The 20,519-nt window shown below is 39.2% G+C and overlaps 1 protein-coding gene across 4 annotated transcripts in view; it reads left to right on the forward strand.

Annotated features, from left to right (window-relative positions):
• Positions 1–20,519, forward strand: part of Lin52 (lin-52 DREAM MuvB core complex component) — an 81,228-nt gene that overhangs the window by 34,037 nt on the left and 26,672 nt on the right. The window contains exon 6 of one of the 4 annotated variants that reach the window (XR_016537572.1): positions 14,062–14,160. The exons of the other annotated variants lie outside the window; for them this stretch is intronic. The gene's annotated coding sequence lies outside the window, so the exon portion shown is untranslated. The remainder of the gene's footprint in view (positions 1–14,061; positions 14,161–20,519) is intronic. 4 annotated transcript variants of the gene reach the window in all.

The following is a 20,519-nucleotide window of genomic DNA, read 5'->3' on the forward strand; positions in this document are numbered from 1 at the left end:
ATTTTCCTCTAGAATATTGAGTTTCAACTTTTCCTTGTACAACAAGCCAGCTTTATCATAGCTTCCTCTCCCTTTCTCTCAGCCAAATTAGTAGTAAAATTGATCTTTTTTCCAATATTTACTGCATTCTACAGTTGGAGTAGTTCTGAAACAAATTGATATGTGATCTCAATCCCTTCCCTTCACAATAAATCAATGGTTTCCCATTGTTCTTATGATAAAGCCAAAACCTTTAACAAGGACTTTTGAGCTGGGTCCTGTCTGGCCTTTCTCACATCATGTTCACCACACGCTATGTTCTTTTGCTGGGCATATTGTGCATTTTTTTTTCTTTTTGCCAGCTTGGGGACTTGAACTCAGGGTCTGGTCATTTTCCTTGAACTTCCCAAGGCTAGGGCTCTACCACCTGAGCCACAGCACCACTTCCAGCTTTTTCTGTGTGTGTGTGTGTGTGTGTGTCGGAGGGGGGGGGGGTTCCGAGGAATCTAACCCAGGGCTTCGTGCATGCTAGGTAAGCACTCTACTGTTGGGCCACACTGTTGGTCCTTTGCAGATTCTTTTTTTTTTTTTTTTTTTGCCGGTCCTGGGCTTGAGCTCAGGGCCTGAGCACTGTCCTTGGACTTTCTCAAGGCTAGAGCTCTACCACTTGAGCCTCAGCACCACTTCCGGCTTTTTTCTATGTATGTGGTACCCAGGAATTGAACCCAGGTCTTTGTGCATGCTAGGCAAGCACTCTACCACTAGGCCAAACTCCCACCCCCTTTGCAAATTCTTTTTTTTTTTTTTTTTTGCCAGTCCTGGGCTTGAGCTCAGGGCCTAAGCACTGTCCTTGGACTTTCTCAAGGCTAGAGCTCTACCACTTGAGCCTCACCACCACTTCTGGCTTTTTTCTATGTATGTGGTACTGAGGAATCGAACCCGGGTCTTCGTGCATGCTAGGCAAGCACTCTACCACTAGGCCAAACTCCCAGCCCCTGCAAATTCTTAAGGAGGAAAAAATGAGGTAAAGATTTCAGGGAACACCTCTTAGAAGAGATATGACTTGAAGTAGAACTTGATAGCTAGTTATTTGCATGTGGGAGGAATGAATACACTTCACCTGAAAAGCAATTTTTTGGGTATGGATCAGTTAAAATACTAAAAAGTGTGATGAGAAAAGTGAAGAGGAGCTAGGTTATGGAAAGCCTAAAAGGAATCATTTCCTAAAGCCAGAGGCAGTCCCTGGAGAAAACTGAAGGATGTGGTGATGCAATGCAGCCCTGAGGCTCTGTAGATTATTGAAGTCACTGTGTGACTGCAAAAGGGAGCAGGATTGGAATTTGGGAAAGGAAAAACATTATGAAATTGTTATATATTAGAGAGACAAAAAAGAGTCAAGATAATGTCCAGATTTTAAGTAAATAGGAGAATACAATTTGGGGTGGAACCTGGACTATATGCTAAGGTCTTGTTCAATCATTTTTTAAATGAGTAAATTATAATTAGGCTATAGATAAAAGATTGACATCAAGTTCATTGGTTGGAAGAAAGTAAAACCTCTAATAGTAGGAAACCCAAATGCATATGGCTTTACTGGGTAGATCCCCCTTCCCCCACAAGAAGGCTAGAGGCAGACAGGCTAACATGTGTAGGACACTCCTTCAGGGTCATCAAGAACTAAGTGATATCTTAGCAGTGTTCTTCTGTAGTACATAGTTTTATCCTTATGAACTCTGCGGTGGCAGCCATTGCATCTGAGTCATAGGCCAAAAAATGTGAACTGGTAGAAGAGAAAACAAGACAAAACAAAAAGGCTCTTACGAATCTGGATCTTTTTTTTCTTTAGGTAGTCTTACAAAATCAGTCACCTGGACTGACCTAGCTACAAAAGAATACAATCATTTGCTCGAGGTCATACTGTTGGTCATAATATTATAAGAAGGAAGAGTGGATGTTGAGAAAAATGGTCAGCATTTTCAGCAATAGCAGGGGACAGAGCTGTGCAAGAGCAGTGGTCAAGCAAAAATTGAGGATTTGATTCAGTGGTTGTGTTGAATTAGAGAGGTGTGTGTGTGTGTCTGTCGGTCGGTCATGGGGCACTGTCCCTTGAGCTCTTCAGCTCAAGGCTTCTGCCCTACCCCTCAACCACAACCCCACTTCTGGTTTTCTGGTGGTTAATTGGAGGTAAAAAATCTAATGATCTTTAGTGCCCAGGCTGGCTTTGCACCGGGATCTCAGCCTCCTGAGTAGCTAGGATTACAGGCATGAGCCACTGGGCCTGGCTAGAATTAGTGATTTTCAAGATGCCTCTGTGGGCTCAATGTTTGGAACTTGGACTTTATTTTAATTTGTTGATTATCTTTTTTTTTTAACCATAGTAAGCATGTTTGGTACTCTATTAATGGCTAAAAGCACACCAAGTATCTATCTCTTGGGTTTTCTTTTATTTTTTAAATCTCTGCTGTGGGTTGAACTCAGGGCCACACTAGGCAAATGCTCTACCACTGAGCTATATCTTCAGCCCCTAATATGTCATTTTAAGGATCTTGCAGGATTTCTCTTTACTTTTTCTTTCCTTCCTTTCCCTTTCCCTTTTCCCTTGACTGTCTTTTCCCCTTCCCTTTCCTATTCTCTTCCTCTTCCCAATCTTCTCTTCCCTTTCCCAATCCTCTTCTCTTCCCTTTCTTTTCCTTTCTTGCTATTTCTTCAAGAAAATATATAAGAAAGTCTCAGCTCTTTTTAATTTTTAAGAAGACAAACCACTCTAGAAACATTCATCTTTTGAAATTGCCGAATAGAACCTGTCATAGATATTTATAGTATAGGGAACAGAAACACCTATTTTTCTGATTTCTGTATATTTGCCAAAATAAATTTAAGATTTTTTTTCTAAGGGAAGGGTTATGTAAGCAATATTTTATGCAGCTAGCAAGGATTATTTAATTCAATAGTTAGGAATCCTTAGTGTGTTTTGCATAGTGTTGACTGTAATAGGTAATTAGTATTGTTGAATAAATGATTGAATTGTCTGTGAAGTTCTGTAGTATAGCCTTTGGTGAAATTCAGAAGTTAGAGGCAAACTTCTCCATTTAACATAATTTTTTAAAACTGTTAATGATTTTATAGCATTATGCACATAATATTTAATATATCATATAATATAATTTACCTAAAGCTCTTCTTGATGGTACTGGGTTTGAATTCAGGACCTTGTGCTTGGTAAGCAGGCACTTTTGAGTGATGACCCCAGCCCAATATAAAGCTATTTTAATCATGGGTATTTTAATTGGCAGTAAAACTAACTCCCAAGAACATTTCAACAAAATATATGAAAATGGATAATTTGTTTAGAAGCAAGTTTTAAAACTTAGTTCAAAATGCTAACTGAATCAGTTTATGCTGTTTAAAATGGCAAAAATTAGCATTTTTACCCTTAGTCTTTTTTTCCATATCTTTTTATTGTAATTAATAGAAGGGTTACATTATATTCACCAGATAGAAGGTACATTACTTCAAAAACATTAATACCCTTTCTCATGTCTTGGTCCCCATTTCCCATCCCCCACTCCCACCCACCCTTAGTCTTTAAAGGCAACTTGTTACCTTTTTGTAGCACTTTGTGTACTGTAGAACCTTATGCCTGATTTCACTCTACTTATGGTGAATGCATTCTCATCCTCCCAATAGGATCAATATTAAGCCAGCCTTTACCTCCTCGATCCATATTAAACCTGTCTTGGAAAGAGTCTGTTTATTGGATAATATAGCTACACTGGGTTCTATGACAGTATCTTTTGCTGCCTCATTAACTCAAGCTTTAGAACAAGATAAAAATAAGCTAAAGCCTCTTATCTGATATCTGGTGTAACCTGCTGAAAGCAGAAGTGCCATTAGTTTATGTTAGAAATCAAATGGCCCACTGCAGTGCAGGACTTACTGATTAAACTTGAAGTGTCCCTGGAGGACTCTACAGCTGCCAGAGGGGTGGTGGTTGTCCCTCTCAAAAGGGAAATCTGGGCCAGAGGTCCCAGTGGGGCGGTGCTTTAAGAACTCGCACGTGGCAGCCCCAGCTGTTCTGCTTTGCCTAATGAATTGTTTTACAAGAAGAGGCTGGATATTATCATCACAGGCTGCCTTCCTGAGGGACTGGAACAGGCCAAATAATAAGTAATGTTAGTGATGGTAATTGAAATGCAATGGCTCTCCTGAGATCTTCCCAGCCCTAGAGCTGGTTGGCACTTGTGGATTGTCTTGTCCACGGCCCCATCTGAAGCAGACCTTTTTCCCCCTTCCAGTTTCATAATGCTGTTGCATGAATATTTTCTCTCCTCCTCACAAGGCAATTCTTTAACAAAAGCAGTCTATGGAATGTTACAATGGCTTTAAGTAATAAAAGGAATCACTACTTTTTTCATTATGGACAGTACAACAGCAGAGAAGGGTCTTAGTGTTTTGAGAAGAACCATTGCAGAGATCTCTCTGGACTGTTAAAAAGAATATTGTAAACCTATGCAATTATTACAAGCTCTTTATAAATTTTTTTAATAATGTGAGAATATAAAATGAATTTGCAGAGATCACCACTACCACCTGTTTCTCCAGACATTCTCCTGTTTCTTCCAGACATTTTCTTTGCTTATTTGCATGCATTAGTTGTCCAGGGTGGGGGCATCGCTGAGATATTTCCATTCAGAAATACAAGGTATTCCAATCAATTTCATCCCTCTGTTGCTTTCCTTACTCCTTTCCTCCCTTTCTAACACAATTTCAAAAGATTTTCATGTGACTGTTGGACACCAATACACTAAACTGAAGGTCAGTAAACTATGGCTTAGAACCTGTTTTTGTTTTCCCTTGACCTTCATATAGTGCCTACATTTTTATAGGGGAGTAAAAAACTGAACATTATAAAACGCTAAACAATAGGCTATAGAATTAAACTAAAGCATCTGTTTCCTGGAGCTATTACAAGTGGAGTGATCACTGAAAATAGGTTGAATGCTTTGTAATATAATGATCAACTTGCGATAAGCTTTGTGATAATACCTATAGCTTAACAGAATATGATCCTGATCTTGGATACTATTTCTTGCCTTCTTACTATTTCTTCTATTTCACTATGAAAAGAAATGTAATGAATATAGTGAAAGAAATATAGTGAATCGCAATGTAATTGACCATTCGACTAATCTGATTTTTACTTTTCATTGCTCAAGGGCAAATATTATGACTTAAAGCTCTTATCAATCATAATTGGTTATAGTATCAATTAGCAGCTTTTCATATTTGAGTTTAATATTTTTGGAATCTTCCAGAAGTTCAATTTTTTTTTTTGCCAGTCGTGGAGCTTGAACTCAGAGCCTGAGCACTGTCTTTAGACTTTTTCCTCAAGGCTAGTGCTCTACCACTTGAATCACAGCACTACTTCCAGCTTTTTTCTATGTCTGTCTGTGGTACTGAGGAATGGAACCCAGGACTTTGTGCATGCTAGGCAGGCACTCTACCACTAGGCCAAGCTCCCGGCCCCCATCCATGTTGTTTGATGATTATTTACAGAATCTAGTGCATTTTTGTGCCTTGCCTGGCCTTGAACCTTGATCCTCCAGATCTCAGCCTCCTGAGTGGCTAGGATTATAGGCATGAACTTCCATTACCCAGATAATTCTTTCATATTGCATTTACGGGTGCTGTCTACATCTTTGATACTCTCTTGCCTTCTTAGTATCAATAGTGCTCTCTTCTTCAGATCTGTGAAAATGATGTCTTTGAAGCTATGCACTGCTTCCTTCTAAAAAGCATGACAATAAGTATCCCTTTTGATCACCTGCTTTCCAGTGAGAGATTCTGAAGTATTTCTTATGCAATCAAGGAAAACTGGTTGTTACCAGCTTTGTTATTTTTGTTCATGGCATTTTATACCAGTGAAAGTATGAATTCACATACCTCAAACTTGTGTTTTTTACCCCAGTTGGGAAGTCAGAAGAATTAAAGAGAAAAAATATTACCTCTGGATTTAGAGTTTTAAATTATAGCGATTAAGAATAATTTTTCATTGTCCATGATAGGGAGGATGTAAAATTCAGGCTTCTGAAAAAGACATTTCGCTAGTGTTGGAATAAAACATTTATAAAACCACTCAAACAAAAACTTGTCCTGGCTAGCACAGTGGCACATACTTAGATTTCCAAAGGAGATTAAGGCAAGAGAAAGTTTGATTAAGGGAAGAGAACAGTGGAACTGATTCAAAAACAAGCAAACATATCAACACAATAACAATAAAAACTAAGAGTAGAGCACATGCCTAGTACAGGTGCAAGGCCCTGAGTTTAATCCCACATGCTGCAAATAAAAACAAAACGAAAGCCCAGCACTGGTGGCTCACATCTGTAACCCTAGCTGAGATCAGTTCAGATCCAGCCTGAGCAGAAAAGTCCTGGTGAGATTCCACTAATTAACCACTTCAAAAACTAGAAGTGGAGCTATGACTCAAAGAGCACTAGCCTTGAGCAAAAGGCTTAGGAACAGTGCCCAGGCCCTGAGTTTAAATCCTACAACAAAAAAGAAACAACAGCAGCAAAATACTTATCCTGTATCTGACAGTTGTTTTGGTTTTGTGTAATTGCCCTGCCACTCCTTGGAAAGTCATTCCCTTTCTATCCTGAAGTGCTCAAATCTATAAGCATCTCTCAAGACACTTGTAATCTGATTAGGGGAACAGGGAAATGAGTGAAAAGGTGGTTCACACTGCCATGTGAGAGCATGTGTTAAGAGCGGCTTGAAGCTAGGCACTTAAGGCTCATGTCTATAATCTTAAATAATCAGGAGGCAGAGACCTAAAAGATTGTGGCTTAAAGCCAGCCTGGCCCCCCAAAAATCTGCAAAATTCCATCTCTAATTAACCAACAAAATGCTGGACCGGATACTTGGTTCAAGTGGTAGAGCCAGGTAAGCAAGCTGAATGAGAATTCAAGTTCTGGTACATACACACACCAAACAAACAGACAAAAACATTCGAGTAGTACAGAAGTTCATAGACATGAGAATTCAGAATAGGCTCACAGTGCATATAGTATCTTTTAAAAATGGTATTTAAACTGAGATCAAAGAAACACATCTTACTCACCACCAGAGGCAAATTGGTTCCTTCCTCATGGTAAAAGTTGGTGTGAAATCTAATAGTCTGCATAGCAGTTGCTATTGTATTAATCTGTATAAATCCTTTTTCTTAACTATTTTTCTTGTTGGTAGTCTAGTTTAATAGTACAACAAAAAAAAAATTTTGTTTATTCTTCCACATGTAGACCAGTAACTATGCATTTAGAGAAGCAAATCCTATGTCTTGATTTGGCCACTAAACCAAGCCTGTCTAGACTTACTCTGTTACATGCCTAAGTGGCAACAAAGAAAGTAGTCACTGTGTAGCCTCTCTGCCCTTACATGAATTTGACCTGTGCCTTGGCAATGATTTAGATTATTTCTGCTTCTATGTTGAACAGATTCACTATCCACCAGAGTATCGAAGATTCTTAATTTAAAATATAGATTTTTAAAGTCTTTTCATGTTTGTTAAATGTGAACCTCTTTATGACATGCAGTAGTGATTTTTTAAAAATTTCTATTAGACACACGATTGAAGCACTGATGCAGTTGGCTACTATTACAGCTAATTTCTAGTTAAATAAACAGGAATCTTTTAAATAAGCTTAGCAGAAGCAATTTTTAAAATTCATAGCAGCTCTGGTATATATCAGTTCTGGCTTGGCAGAATTTGACCCAGAGCTGTGCAATGTTTTATTACCCTGAAGTACATAAGGACACCTAGTTACAGCACCACTTTTGTAGCAGATATTTTTATAACTCTACAAAATGATTAGACTGACATAGAGCAATTCTCTAAATTCATGGGTATTAAAATATTCTGGCAGCTGTCTCCTTTTTACCTTTAAGTTGAGGCATCATGATGAGATAAGACTACACCAAGCCTGATCAGTACATGAGTGAGGGTAAGGCCTGGAATTTTTGCCATACTGACAAAGGCCTTTTTGTCACTATAAATAGGGAAGTCTTGAGGGAAGAGTTTTCCAGTTAAATTCCTGTAATCTTGGATTTTTTTTTCTTTTTCATGTATTTTTATTGTAATTAATAGAAGGTTACATGATATTTGCCAGATAGATGGTGCATTAATTCCCATACATTGATACCCTTTCACATGTCTTGGTCCCCATATCCCTCCCCCTCACCCCCATTGGATTTTTTTTTTACACCTCCACTTCAAAGCTTTTTTCATGTAATCAGAGTTTTAAAAAGTTATGGTAGAAAGATACCTTTGAATGCTGATTAAAATAACTTAGTGATATTGTGTCTCATTTGTGAATGAGTAAATGAAGCCAGACACAAATGAGCATGTACTGTATAATTTCATTTATATGTAAAGTTCAAAAAACAAGCAAAGCCATTCTGTGGTGCTACAATCAAAATAATAGTTCCTGGGCAGAACATTGGTGACTCATGCCTGCAATTCTAGCTATTCAAAAAGCTGTGATCAGAAGGGATATCACTGTACGAGAAGTAATGCTCGTATTAGCTGACAAATGTAACTGTAACCCCTCTATACATTATCCCAACAATAAAATTTTAAAAATCTGGAGGGGGGGAGGAGAGCTGTGATGTTGGGAGCTTGGCCTAATGGTAGAGTGCTTGCTTAAGCATGCACAAAGGCCCGGGTTTGATCCCTCAGTACCATATACACAGAAAAGGCTAGAAGTGGTGCTGTGGGTCAAGTGGTAGAGATCTAACCTTGAGAAACCCAAGGACAGTTGCACAGATCCTGAGTTCAAGCCCCAGGACTGGCAAAAAAAAAAAAAAAAAAAAAAAAAAAAACCCTGGGATCTGAGGATCCCAGTTCAAAGCAAATACAGGCAGGAAGGTCCATGAGACTTTTGTTTGTTTGTTTTTGTTGTTGTTGTTTTGTTTTGTTTTTTTGTTTGCCAGCACTCTACCACTTGAGCCACAGCACCACTTCTGGCTTTTTCTGGGTATGTGTTACCAAGAGCTCTAATGCAGGGCTTCATGCATGGTAGACAAATACTCTACCACTAGGCTACACTCCTAGCCTGAGTCTCTTATCTCCAGATAACTTCCAGAAAATCTGGAACTGGAGCTGTGGCTCAAATGGCAGAGCACTAGCCTTGAGCATGAGAGCTCAAGGACAGTGCCCAGGTCCTGAGTTCAAGCCCCAGGATTGGCACCAATAAAAGGTAGATGATCATCTGGTCCAGTCCCAGTAAATGATATGGCAACAACAGCAGCAAGAACAATTCCCCTGGGATTATGATGATAGCTGGGAGGGCTCGGGAGGAGGGAGTTTTTTGGGGGTACTGCTAATGGGGTAGTGGTTCTCTGTATATGTGGTTGTTACATGGGTATGTGATTTTTGTGAAATATTTGTGTATACTGATGACTTGTTTATTTTTTGTGGTGGTCCTGGGGCTTGAACTTTGGTCCTGGTCATTCTCCCTAAGCTTTTTTACTCACGGCTAGCACTGTACCACTTGAGTCACAGCTTCAGTTTTGGCTTTATTTTTTTTTTATTTATTTTTTGCCAGTCCTGGGCTTGATCTCAGGGCCTGAGCATTACCCTTGGGCTTTCTCAAGGTTAGAGCTCTACCACTTGAGCCTCAGCAGCACTTCCAGCTTTTTTCTATATAGGTGGCACCAAGGAATTGAACCCAGGTCTTCGTGCATGCTAGGCAAGCACTCTACCACTAGGCCAAACTCCTGCCAGTTTTGGCTTTTTTGTAGTTTATTGGAGATAAGAATCTCACAGATTTTCCTGCCCAGGCAGGCTTCCAACCCTGGTCCTCAGATGTTTACTTCCTGAGTAGCTAGGATTATAGGTGTAGTCACCAGTGTCTGGTTATGCTTTAAAAATTAATTTAAAAAATGTTTAAAGGGGGCCGGGAGTTTGGCCTAGTGGTTAAAGTGCTTGCCTAGCATTCATGAAGACCCGGGTTCGATTCCTCGGTACCACATATATAGAAAAAAGCCGGAAGTGGTGCTGAGGCTCAAGTGGTAGAGCTCTAGCCTTGAGAAAGTCCAAGGACAGTGCTCAGGCCGTGAGCTCAAGCCCAGGACTGGCAAAAAAAAAAAAAAAAAATGTTTAAAGACTAGTGACTAAGATAAAAATTGAAGCCAGCTGGGTGTGGTGGCTCACACCTGTAATCCTAGCTCCTCAAGGAGGCTGAGATCTGAGGATCAAGGTTCAAAACCAGCCCCCAAAGTCAGGAGACTCAAGGGTAAGGTGGTAGCCTTGATCTGAAGAGCTCAGGGACAGCACCCAGACCCAGGGGTAGGGCGGTAGCCTTGAGCTGAAGAGCTCAGTGACAGTGCCCAGGCCAGAGTTCAAGCCCCATGACCCCCCCCCAAAAAAAATTTGAAGCATATCCAGTCTTGAAGCTAAATAGCCTGTCAGCTCTTGAGCTGAAATGTAGCTAAATTCGTTTATTATTTTGATGTTCATGGAAAGTTCTCAAATATCTGTATTTTTCAAACCAGTTAAGAAAAGATGTTAAAGATTAGAGAACCCACCCCACAGAGATTTCTCAAAACAGTTTTTTATCTAATGGGATAAGAATAGTAAAAATTGGAGCTTGAAGAATAGTAGAAATTGCTCTCTGAAGCATTTTTGTCATTTGTAGCCATTAATGTATACAACTCTTTGTGCCTTAAAGGTTTGTTTTATACATAAACAATCTTAGTATTAAATTTTTGTTCCCAGTTAATTATTAAATGAGGTGTCCCTGGAATCCAGAAAGGATGGTGATGAATATGATTCAGTAGGTGGCAGTATTCCCCTTTGAAGTGTCTAGTTAAAATGTGGGTACATGAGGGGTGACTCTTGGTAACTTTTTATTCAATTGGAGTAAGAGTCGCATGCTAAGATAAATAGATCAGAAAGAACATTTTTTTCTGTTTTCCACCTTTGTTTTTCAATGTATTAAGATAGTGAATGAACCAACGAAAGTCCACAAATATAGAGGACTCATTTTTCCACATAAAATCCTGTAATGAAAAAAGTTTATTTATGGCATTACACTTTGGAGGAGGGTGTTTGGGGTAGAATATTTAGGGAGGACTTAGGCTGTCATTTCCCCTCATGTTTAGGAATATGTTTATGTCAAGATTATGATCCTGATTAACTGTTTGGACAAAGATATCAGTGAAATTTATTGATGAGGATATTAAGATGCAGTTGAGCAAAAATTAAAAGAAAAATTAAAGATGGCCTGTTTTTTTTTGTTTCCTGTACTACAAATGAGTGCTATTTTAATCTCTTTTAATATTAAAATTATCTTAAAATGATGATACCAGAGGAGAACATTGGTGTTTATGAAATCAGTAGCATTTGAGATTTTAGTTGTCAGATTTTTTTTTTTGGTGGGATGGATTTTGAACTCAAGGCCTCATACTTAGTCTGGCACTCTACCACTTGAGCTACATCTCCAGCCCTGCTCTTTTTTTTTTTTCCTTTTCTTTTTGGTCATGGGAATTGTCCCTGAGCTCTTCAGCTCAAGGCTACCACCTTACCCCTTGAGCCACAGCACCACTTCCGGTTTTCTGGTGGTTAATTGGAGAAAGAGTCTTACGGGCCTTAGTGCCCAGGCTGACTTTGAACTGTGATCCTCAGTTCTCAGCCTCCTGAGTAGCTAGGGTTACAGGGGTGAGCCACCGTGCCTGGTCAGCCCTGCTTTTTATATTGGTTATTTTGGATGTGGAAGCTAGTGAACATTGCTGCCTGCCTAGGTTGGCCTTGAGCCATGATCTTCCAGATCTCAGCGTTCTGTAGCTACGTTTACAGGCATGAGCACCCAGCTTGTTGTAAGGAATTTGACATAGGATAATATGCCATAGAAGTCAAAAGACCAAAACATACATACTATGTAGAACAGGGCCATTTCACAAATTATCCTTGGCTGGAATTGGAATTACAAGTCTTAACTTGGCTCTTTATTAGCTAGTGACCTTGGGTAAATAAATCACGTAATGTGCTAAAATTTTGTCTCTTGTATAAGTGGGAAATAATTGCTGTACCTTCCCTATATGTTGATGAATGTACTAAATGGGCACATCTAGAGGCATTGTTTTGATGGACTACATATTTAATGTTTTGTATTGTCTTTTTACTGTTGAATTATTTCTTCCAATTTTCTACCTGTAGTTATCAGGCAGAAACATTGAGAAACATTGATAATCATGGTTTCATCAGCTATCACTCCAAGTCCCTGGTACTTAGTCTATAAAGTCTCCATGGGTAGCTTAGACCATTGACCACATTTTATAATTGGCAAATTTCTGGACCCATCCAGCTGTGAATCAAATCTAAAACATTTTTGTATATATCGTTCTGTCTTCTATGATATGCTTTTTTTTTGGCTTTTCCATATCTAGCATTTTAGAAGCCAAGCCATTTATAATACATTTATGTATGATACCTAAAATGAAGACGACAGACCTTAAACGAATAAGTTATTACGTTTCACTGTGAAATTATTAACAGAATATCTAATGCATGCAATTATGAATTTAAGAGTGGGAGGGAATTTATGCTTCTGATTTGAGAATGTGTTTTGTCTTTAGACAGAATCCAGGCAAACCGTTTCTTGACAGTTTAACTCAAGGAGAGAAATTGAGACAATCCAAAAAGTGTCTGGTTTGAGAATATGTTGTGATTCTATTCACAGATGTCCTTTTCAGTTATATTTTGTTTTAGCTTGACTTCCTTTCTTCTTTTTTTCTTCTTTCCCTCCCTCCATCCCTCTTTCAGTCCTTTTTGCCCCTCTCTTTCTTCTTTCTCCTCCTCCTCTTTCTTCTTCTTGGTTTCCTCCTCTTTTTCTCCTTCTCTCATGTGTATTTTAGAATGATCGCCCATTTATTGTAACTATAGTAGACACTGAAATGCTGCATGACAATAGTAACTTAGAGAATACATTTAGAAATGATAATTAAATGCGCTAATAGTGCAGTACATTTTTGGTATTTCTATTAGGTAAAAATTAACTAAATATGTAAACATTTTTCCTTATAAGTGTTTTATCTTCCAGTATTCCAATAAAGATTTTTTTCAAAGGTAAATATTTTCAGCTGTGTGATGGTGGTTCACGCCTATAATCATAGCTGCTTAGGAGGCAGAGAGCTAAGAACCTAGTTTGAAGTCAGCCCAGGCAGGAAAGTCTGTGAAACGCTAATCTCTAATTAACCATCAAAAGCAAGAAATGGGCCGAGTGCAGGTGGCTCATGCCTGTCATCCTACTCAGGAGGCTGAGATCTGAGATCATGGTTCAAAGCCAGCCCAGGCATTAAAAAGTTCGTGAGACTTTTATCTCCAATTAATTACCAGAAAACTAGAGGTTTCTGGCCCTGTGGCTCAAGGGGTAGGGCAATAGCCTTGAGCTGAAGAGCTCAAGGACAACACCCAGACCCAGAGTTCAAGTCCCACGACTGACCAAAAAAAAAAAAAAAAGGGCAAGAAATGGAGCTGTAGCTCAAAGTGATAGAATACTAACCTTAAACACAGAAGCGTAGGTCCAGCACCTAGGCCTTGACTTCAAGCCCTAGGCACAAGGAAATAAAAAGCAGAAGTAAAATTTCTCCTAGAAGTCCATAAAAATTAGTCATCCTTTGGCCACCTTCTGATTTTTGTCCATGACAGTCACTGATTATTTTGTAAGGTTTTTTTTTTGTTTGTTTGTTTGTTTTTGCCAGTCCTAAGCTTGAGCTCAGGGCCTGAGCACTGTCCTTGGACTTTCTCAAGGCTAGAGCTCTACCACTTGAGCCTCAGCACCGCTTCCAGCTTTTTTGTATGTATGTAATACCAAGGAATCAAACCCGGGTCTTCGCGCATGCTAGGCAAGCACTTTAATCACCAGGCCAAACTCCCGGCCCTTTGTAAGTTATTTTTATCACAGTTTGGATATGCAAGACAACTGTAAAGAGAAGTATTATTATTAATGTGGTATATTTGTTACAGTTAATGAATCAATAAAGTCCATATTTAGGTTTCTTAATGTCCTTTTTCTGTTTCAGGTTTCTTCCAGAGTGCCATATTACAACTAGTCATATTTCTTTAACAGTTACTCGGACTTTCCTTGTTTTTGAAGACCTTAACAGTTTTAAAGAGTACTGGTTAGTATGTGATAGAATGATCTTCAGTCAGGAATTGTCTGATTTTTTTTTTTTTTGGTCATTATTATGGCTTCCTTTCACTGTATTCACTAGGCTAAGTTGGGAGGCTCCACGAGGAAATCAGTTTGGGATTTGGAAATATTGATAGTGAGTGACCAGAGAGAAGCATTGACAGTATGCTCTTGGTTGGCATTGAAACATTGATTATATTCTTCATATTTTAATACTTCAGCCTTTTTTTTTTTTTTGCCAGTCCTGGGGCCTGAGTACTGTCCTTGAGTTTTCTCAAGGCTAAAGCTCTACCACTTGAGTCACAGTATCACTTCCGGCCTTTTCTGTGTATGTGGTACTGAGAAATCGAACCCAGGGCTTCATGCATGCTGGGCAAGCATTGTACTACTAGGCCATGCCTCCTGACTGTTTCAGCTTTTTTTTTCCCCTTTGCCAGTCCTAGGGCTTGAGGTTTGGGTCTGGGCCCTGTCCCTGAGCCTGTTTTAATGTGCTGAAGTCTAGTGCTCTACCACTTGAGCCATAGTGCCACCTCTGGCCTTTTCTGTATAGTTTATTGGAGATGAGAGTCTCATGGGTTTTTTTCTGCCTAGGCTGGCTTCAAACCACAGTCTTCAGATCTCAGCCCTCTGAGTCCTGCAGTTACAGGTGTGAGCCACCAGTGCCCAGCTCAGGTCTTCATCATTTTTAATAAAATGCCTGTTTTAATTCCGATTAGAAGCAAAAGTCAAGGTGATATGATCTATGTATGCCCCTAAAACATTTCTTTTCTAATTGCATCTATTGGGGCAATTAGGATAGGTTTTAATGTTACTACTAAGAGCTTTATTTAATCTGTATTGGCCTTTTAATTAGTAATGGACAATTTGGGGTGGATTGTTAATTGAGGAGAATTGTAGAAATGATACACAAAGCTGTTTTGTTACTATAGTCTAAAGCAATGTAAGATTAAAATAGGGTCTAGTTTAGTTACTATTCTAAGACAAATGCTTGAAAGTATTATTTTAGTGGTTTGTATTCCAGCCTGGTGTTGGTTTTAACTCTGCTAAGAATTATTGTCTTTTAAATCACTGAGGTCCTCAATTCTACTCCATTAAGGGCCACTTTTCTGCCAATCCAAAAGCAACATTCCTGAGATTGATTTTTGTTACAGTGGATAGTAATGGCTACCTAGTGACAACATTTCCAACTCTTTCTATAAACAGAAAGCAATCAAATAAGTACTAATCCAAGGATTATGTGGACCCAAATCCAGTGGCCACAAGAATCTCTGCAGTATATGTCCCTAGCCCTGTACCTTCTAGTGCCAAGCAAGCAGTGTCTCTTCCTAGAAAGCTTGCTTACTGCATGTGCTACCCGTTAGATTTCTGTATGCTAAACTAAAACACTCCTTGCAGCTCCTGAATAGAATTTAAAAAGACACTTACATTTCCATAAATAAATTAGGAATTCAGTGGTTTCTTCGGGCTAATCAGGGCAGGCTGATAAACCTTGCTAGCTGTTTAATAAATGAATTGTGACTGATTACCTATTAATATGGACGCCTCAGGAATTCACCCTGGGGGAAGCAGAGCAGTGAAATAGAGAGGGGCATGGCCCCTTGGGAAATCAGGGCTTCATGTTTGCAGCTTAAATATCTCTGTGAAGTATCAATAAGGAGGTAATTGAATTTTGAACACAAACATGAGCGCTGGATGGATGAAAGGGGGAGGGGGATCAGATTGTCTCTTCTCTGCCCCTTCATTCTCCCCTCCCCTTTTCCTTAGAGACCACTCTAGTAAAGATAGATGCTAAATCCATTAAATAAAGATTAGACTCAGTCGTAGTAGAAAATGGCAGCTTAGCTAGATCCCTGGGCAAATTGGGGACCTTTGCAATACAGAAAATTAAAATATACATTTTTAACAAGTATGCTATCTTGCTAGCAATAATCTAGGTTAGCTTGTGGGGTCTGCTCTTCCTTTGGATTTTGTTTAGAGAGCTCTCTTCCTCCTGTATTAATGCCAGTCATTTCTATATTCCTGCAGCAGAACTAGGTTTATTTATTTATTTTAAAGCTTCTGTTGAGGCCTTTTCTCTAGCATCCTGCTTGCTTGTAATCAGAGGAGTGGGAAGGAGATTAGTGTCCCATGAATTGATGGCAGATAAATGTTCCCTCCCTTTAACTCGTGGGTCCAGAAGAGACCAATCACTTGTATTTCAGGGATGATTAGAGTCTGTACAGCTGAGCACAAAAAGAGCTAAAGACTGAAATAAACATTGATGTTTTGGGATGCAATTTTACTTGGCTTTATTTTTTTCTAGATAAGATCATAGCTTTGCTTTGTCTTTCTATTTTAAGCCTGATAAAGTCATATTAATATAGGGAACGAATTGGCATCATCTGGTTATAGATCATACTTAGCTTATTGTTAGCAATAACAAAAAACAAACATCAAGCCTGAATACTATTGTTAACTTTATGTGATTTTTCAGTATTTGCTATTTGGACTCACTGTGGTTTTATGTCATCTGTAGTTGACCAGTTTACTAGTAAGTATTAGGTTGTTTCCAGACAACAGTAGATTGTGTCTGTACCTAACTACACAAGAGGCTGAAATCTTGAGGATTCCGGTTCAAAGCCAGCTTGGGCAGGGAAGTCTGTGAGATTCTTATCTCCAGTTAACCACCAAAAAACTGAAAGTAGAGCTATGACTCAAATGGTAGAGCATTAGCTGGGAGGTTGCGGGGGAGGGCAGAGACAGTACCCAGACCTTGAGTTCAAGCCCCAGAACTGGAACCACTACCACCCCCCTCAAAAAAAAAAAAGTTAAATGACTTAGTCAGTGGTGAAGAAAATCTATTCGGCTACCAGAGATATTTCTTTAAAAAAAGACACTGGTGTCTCACACCTGTAATCTTAGCTACTCAGGAAGTAGTATACACAGTAGATATACAGTTCCAAGCCAGCTTTGACAGCAGAGTCCAATTGAACATCAGAAAACCAGAAGTGGAACTGTGGTGCTGGTCCTGCACACAAAATCTCAGAGACAGTGCCTAGACCCTATAACTGATTTAAAAAAAAAAAAAAAGCTGATTAATCCTGTAATATTCCTGCCTAGTGAGCCTGGTGCTAGGGGTTCACAACTGTAGCTCCTAAGAATCCTAGCTTCTCAGGAGGCTGAGATCTGAGGATTATGATTCAAAGCCCAGTCAGAGGAAACTGACTCTTAACCTCCAGTATATCACTAAAAAGCTGAAAATGGAGCTGTGGCTAATGTGGAAGAGTGCCAGTCTTAAGCAAAAAAGCCCCCTATAAGGGACAGTACCAAGGCTATTATATAAGGTAAAATGTAACTTCCTTAGACCTTTATAAAAGGAGCCTCTTAACACTGGTCTTTTGTTTCTCTTCAACTTCTTTTTGAAAACTTCTACTTGTCCTTGAGATAGTTTCAAATAAATTTTTGTCATCACTCAAATGTGGACTTTGAGGATTTACCATAGGAAAAAATATATACAACTTCTTAGTCTTTGTAATTAGGAACTTCGTGTATCATTTCCCAGATGGTACTTCAGATGTTCCTCATTCAGTTTCATCTTCCAGAGATGTTTTGATGATCAAGTTTTCCATGATTTGGGCTTAGAACATTCTTTTTATAAATTGACTTTGTTTTATAATAAGAAGAAAAATGTATATATGCTCTGCATACAACTAGTACTGTCTTATTTTTTTCCTCTGTAGAAAAAATAAGCTTTGCTACACATGATTACCACAGCTCATAAGTGACCCTTAATAATTTTGAATGCCATTTCTCAGAGCCAGATAACACAAAATTTCAGTCTTCATAGAGTTTCAGTCTTGGGGGCCTTTCCAACCTTACCAATGACAGGTTTGCTGGCACCTGCGGAACAACACATTTAATATTTCTGTATTCCACCCTGTATTAACAACTCATGCCTATGATTCTAACCACTAGAGAGGCTGAGATCTGAGGATCTTAGTTTGAAGCTAGCTCAGGCAGACAAATCTTAGATTCTAATCTCCAAATTACCAACAAAAAGCCAGAAGTAATGATGTGATTCAAATGGTAGAGTGCCACCTAGGAACAGAAAAGATTGAACAAGAGCATAAGGTCCTGCGTTCAAGCCCCAGAACCAGTTAAAAAAAAATAACATTCCTAGTGATTGGATCCCAATTACTATAATTACATGGATTTTTTGTTTAGTTGGTTGATTTTTTGGTCAGTCGTGGGACTTGAAATCTGAGCCTGGGCGCTGTCTCTGAGCTCTTCAGCTCAAGGCTACCGCCCTACCTCTTGAACCACAGTGCCACTTCTGGGGTTTTTGGTGGTTAATTGGAGATTAGAGTCTCATGAACTTTAGTGCTCAGGCTGGCTTTGAACTGGGATCCTCAGATCTCAGCCTCCTGAGTAGCTAGGATTACAGGCATGAGCCACCATGCCCAGTTATAATTACATTTTTTAAACCTTACTTAACATTAATGAACTACCTAAATATGTGTTGCATTGTTTTTATTAATAAAATTAAGTATAGATTATATAATTTCATTTATAAAATAGTTTTAGTATCAAAAATTCTGATATTAAAAATCTCACTTGGCCAGGCACTGGTGACTCACACCTGTAATCCTACCTGCTCAGGAGGGTGAGATCTGTGGATCACAGTTCAGAGCCAGCCCGGGCAGGAAAGTGCATGAGACTCTTCTCTCCATTGAACCACCAGAAAACTGAAAGTAGCACTGTAGCTTAAAGTAGCAGAGCCTTAGCCTTAAGCCGAAGAGCTCAGGGTCAGTGCCCAGGCCCTGAGTTCAAGCCCCATTATTAACCCTCACACACACACCCCTGAAAAAATTAATCTCACTCATATTATTACTGAATTTTTTAGTAAAATAAAGAATATATTGACTTCATTTATTTAAAAGGTTGTCTTGGTAACTCCCCTCTTTTAGTGCTTCCTGGTGATATTAGCATAGCTTTTATTCCGTATAACTTTTACCTGCCTTTGTATATACCTAATACAGTATCATTAGAAAAAAAATTATGCTTTGGCCATGTGCCAGTGGCTCATGTCTGTATCATAGCTACATAGAAGGCTGGGATCTATCTGAGTATCATGATTCCAAACCAACTAAGGACAGGAAAATTTTTGCATCTCTTATCTATAGTTAACTACCAAAAGGCCAGAAGTAGAAGAATGACTAAAATGATACAATGCAAACCTTGAAGGAAAGCTCCCATGCTGAGTTCCAGCCCTAGTAGTGGCACAAATAAAAGAAATGTGTGGGGGCCGGGAGTTTGGCCTAGTGGTAGAGTGCTTGCCTAGCATGCACGAAGCCCCAGGTTCGAGTCCTTGGTACCGCATACATAGAAAAAAGCCAGAAGTGGTGCTGAGGCTCAAGTGGTAGAGCTCTAGTCTTGAGAAAATCCAAGGACAGTGCTCAGGCCCTGAGCTCAAGCCTTGGACTGGCAAAAAAGAAAAAAAAAAAAGAAATATGTGCACTATAATATTGTAACAATTACTGATTGATTTATACTTCTATATGCATGTGGGTCTGTCTTATTTTGTTCAGGTAGATGCCATGGTTCATAGATTTTTCTGATGTTAGAAGATGTGTGTGTAACCGGGTGGGGTGGCTTAGACTTGGGGCTTGGGCACTGTCCTTGAGTTTTCTCAAGGCTACCATTCTGTCACTTGAGCCACAGCACCATTTTCAGCTTTTTCTGCATATGTGATACTGAGGAATAGAAGCCAGGACTTGGTGCATGCTAGGCAAGCGTTCTACCGCTTGGCCACACTCCTGGCCCTATAAAATGTTTTAAAAGAGTGCTGTTATGGGTTGAATTCTGTTCGTCAAAAAGATGTATTGGAGTCCTAACATTTATTACCTCAGAAAGTTATTTGAAAATAGAGTCTTTCTTTCTTTCTTTCTTTGTTTTTTTTTTTTGTTGTTTTGTTGTTTTTTTTTTTTTTTGCCAGTCCTGGGCTTGAGCTCAGGGTCTGAGCATTCCTTGGGCTTTTTCCTCAAGGCTAGCGCTCTACCACTCGAGCCACAGCACTTCTGGTTTTTCTGTGTATGTGGTATCAAGGAATCGATCCTGGGTCTTTGTGCGTTCTAGGCAAGCACTCCACCACTAGGCCAAACCCCAGCCCCCAGAAATAAAGTCTTTTTTTTTTCTTGTCCATAATTATTACTCCTCCAGGCCCAGTATATATGCTACACTAGTACTATCTACTTTTCCTTCCTTAACCTTGTATTACAATTACTGGTTAGAATGGTGTCTCCTTACCAAAAGATTAGACTTGGCTGCTGGTGCTACTGCTGCTCTTGCTTTGCTTTTGTCTCTACACAT

This window comes from Megascapheus bottae, chromosome 14 (genome assembly GCF_031878675.1).
Source record: "Megascapheus bottae isolate mThoBot1 chromosome 14, mThoBot2.hap1, whole genome shotgun sequence".
NCBI lineage: Eukaryota > Metazoa > Chordata > Mammalia > Rodentia > Geomyidae > Megascapheus > Megascapheus bottae.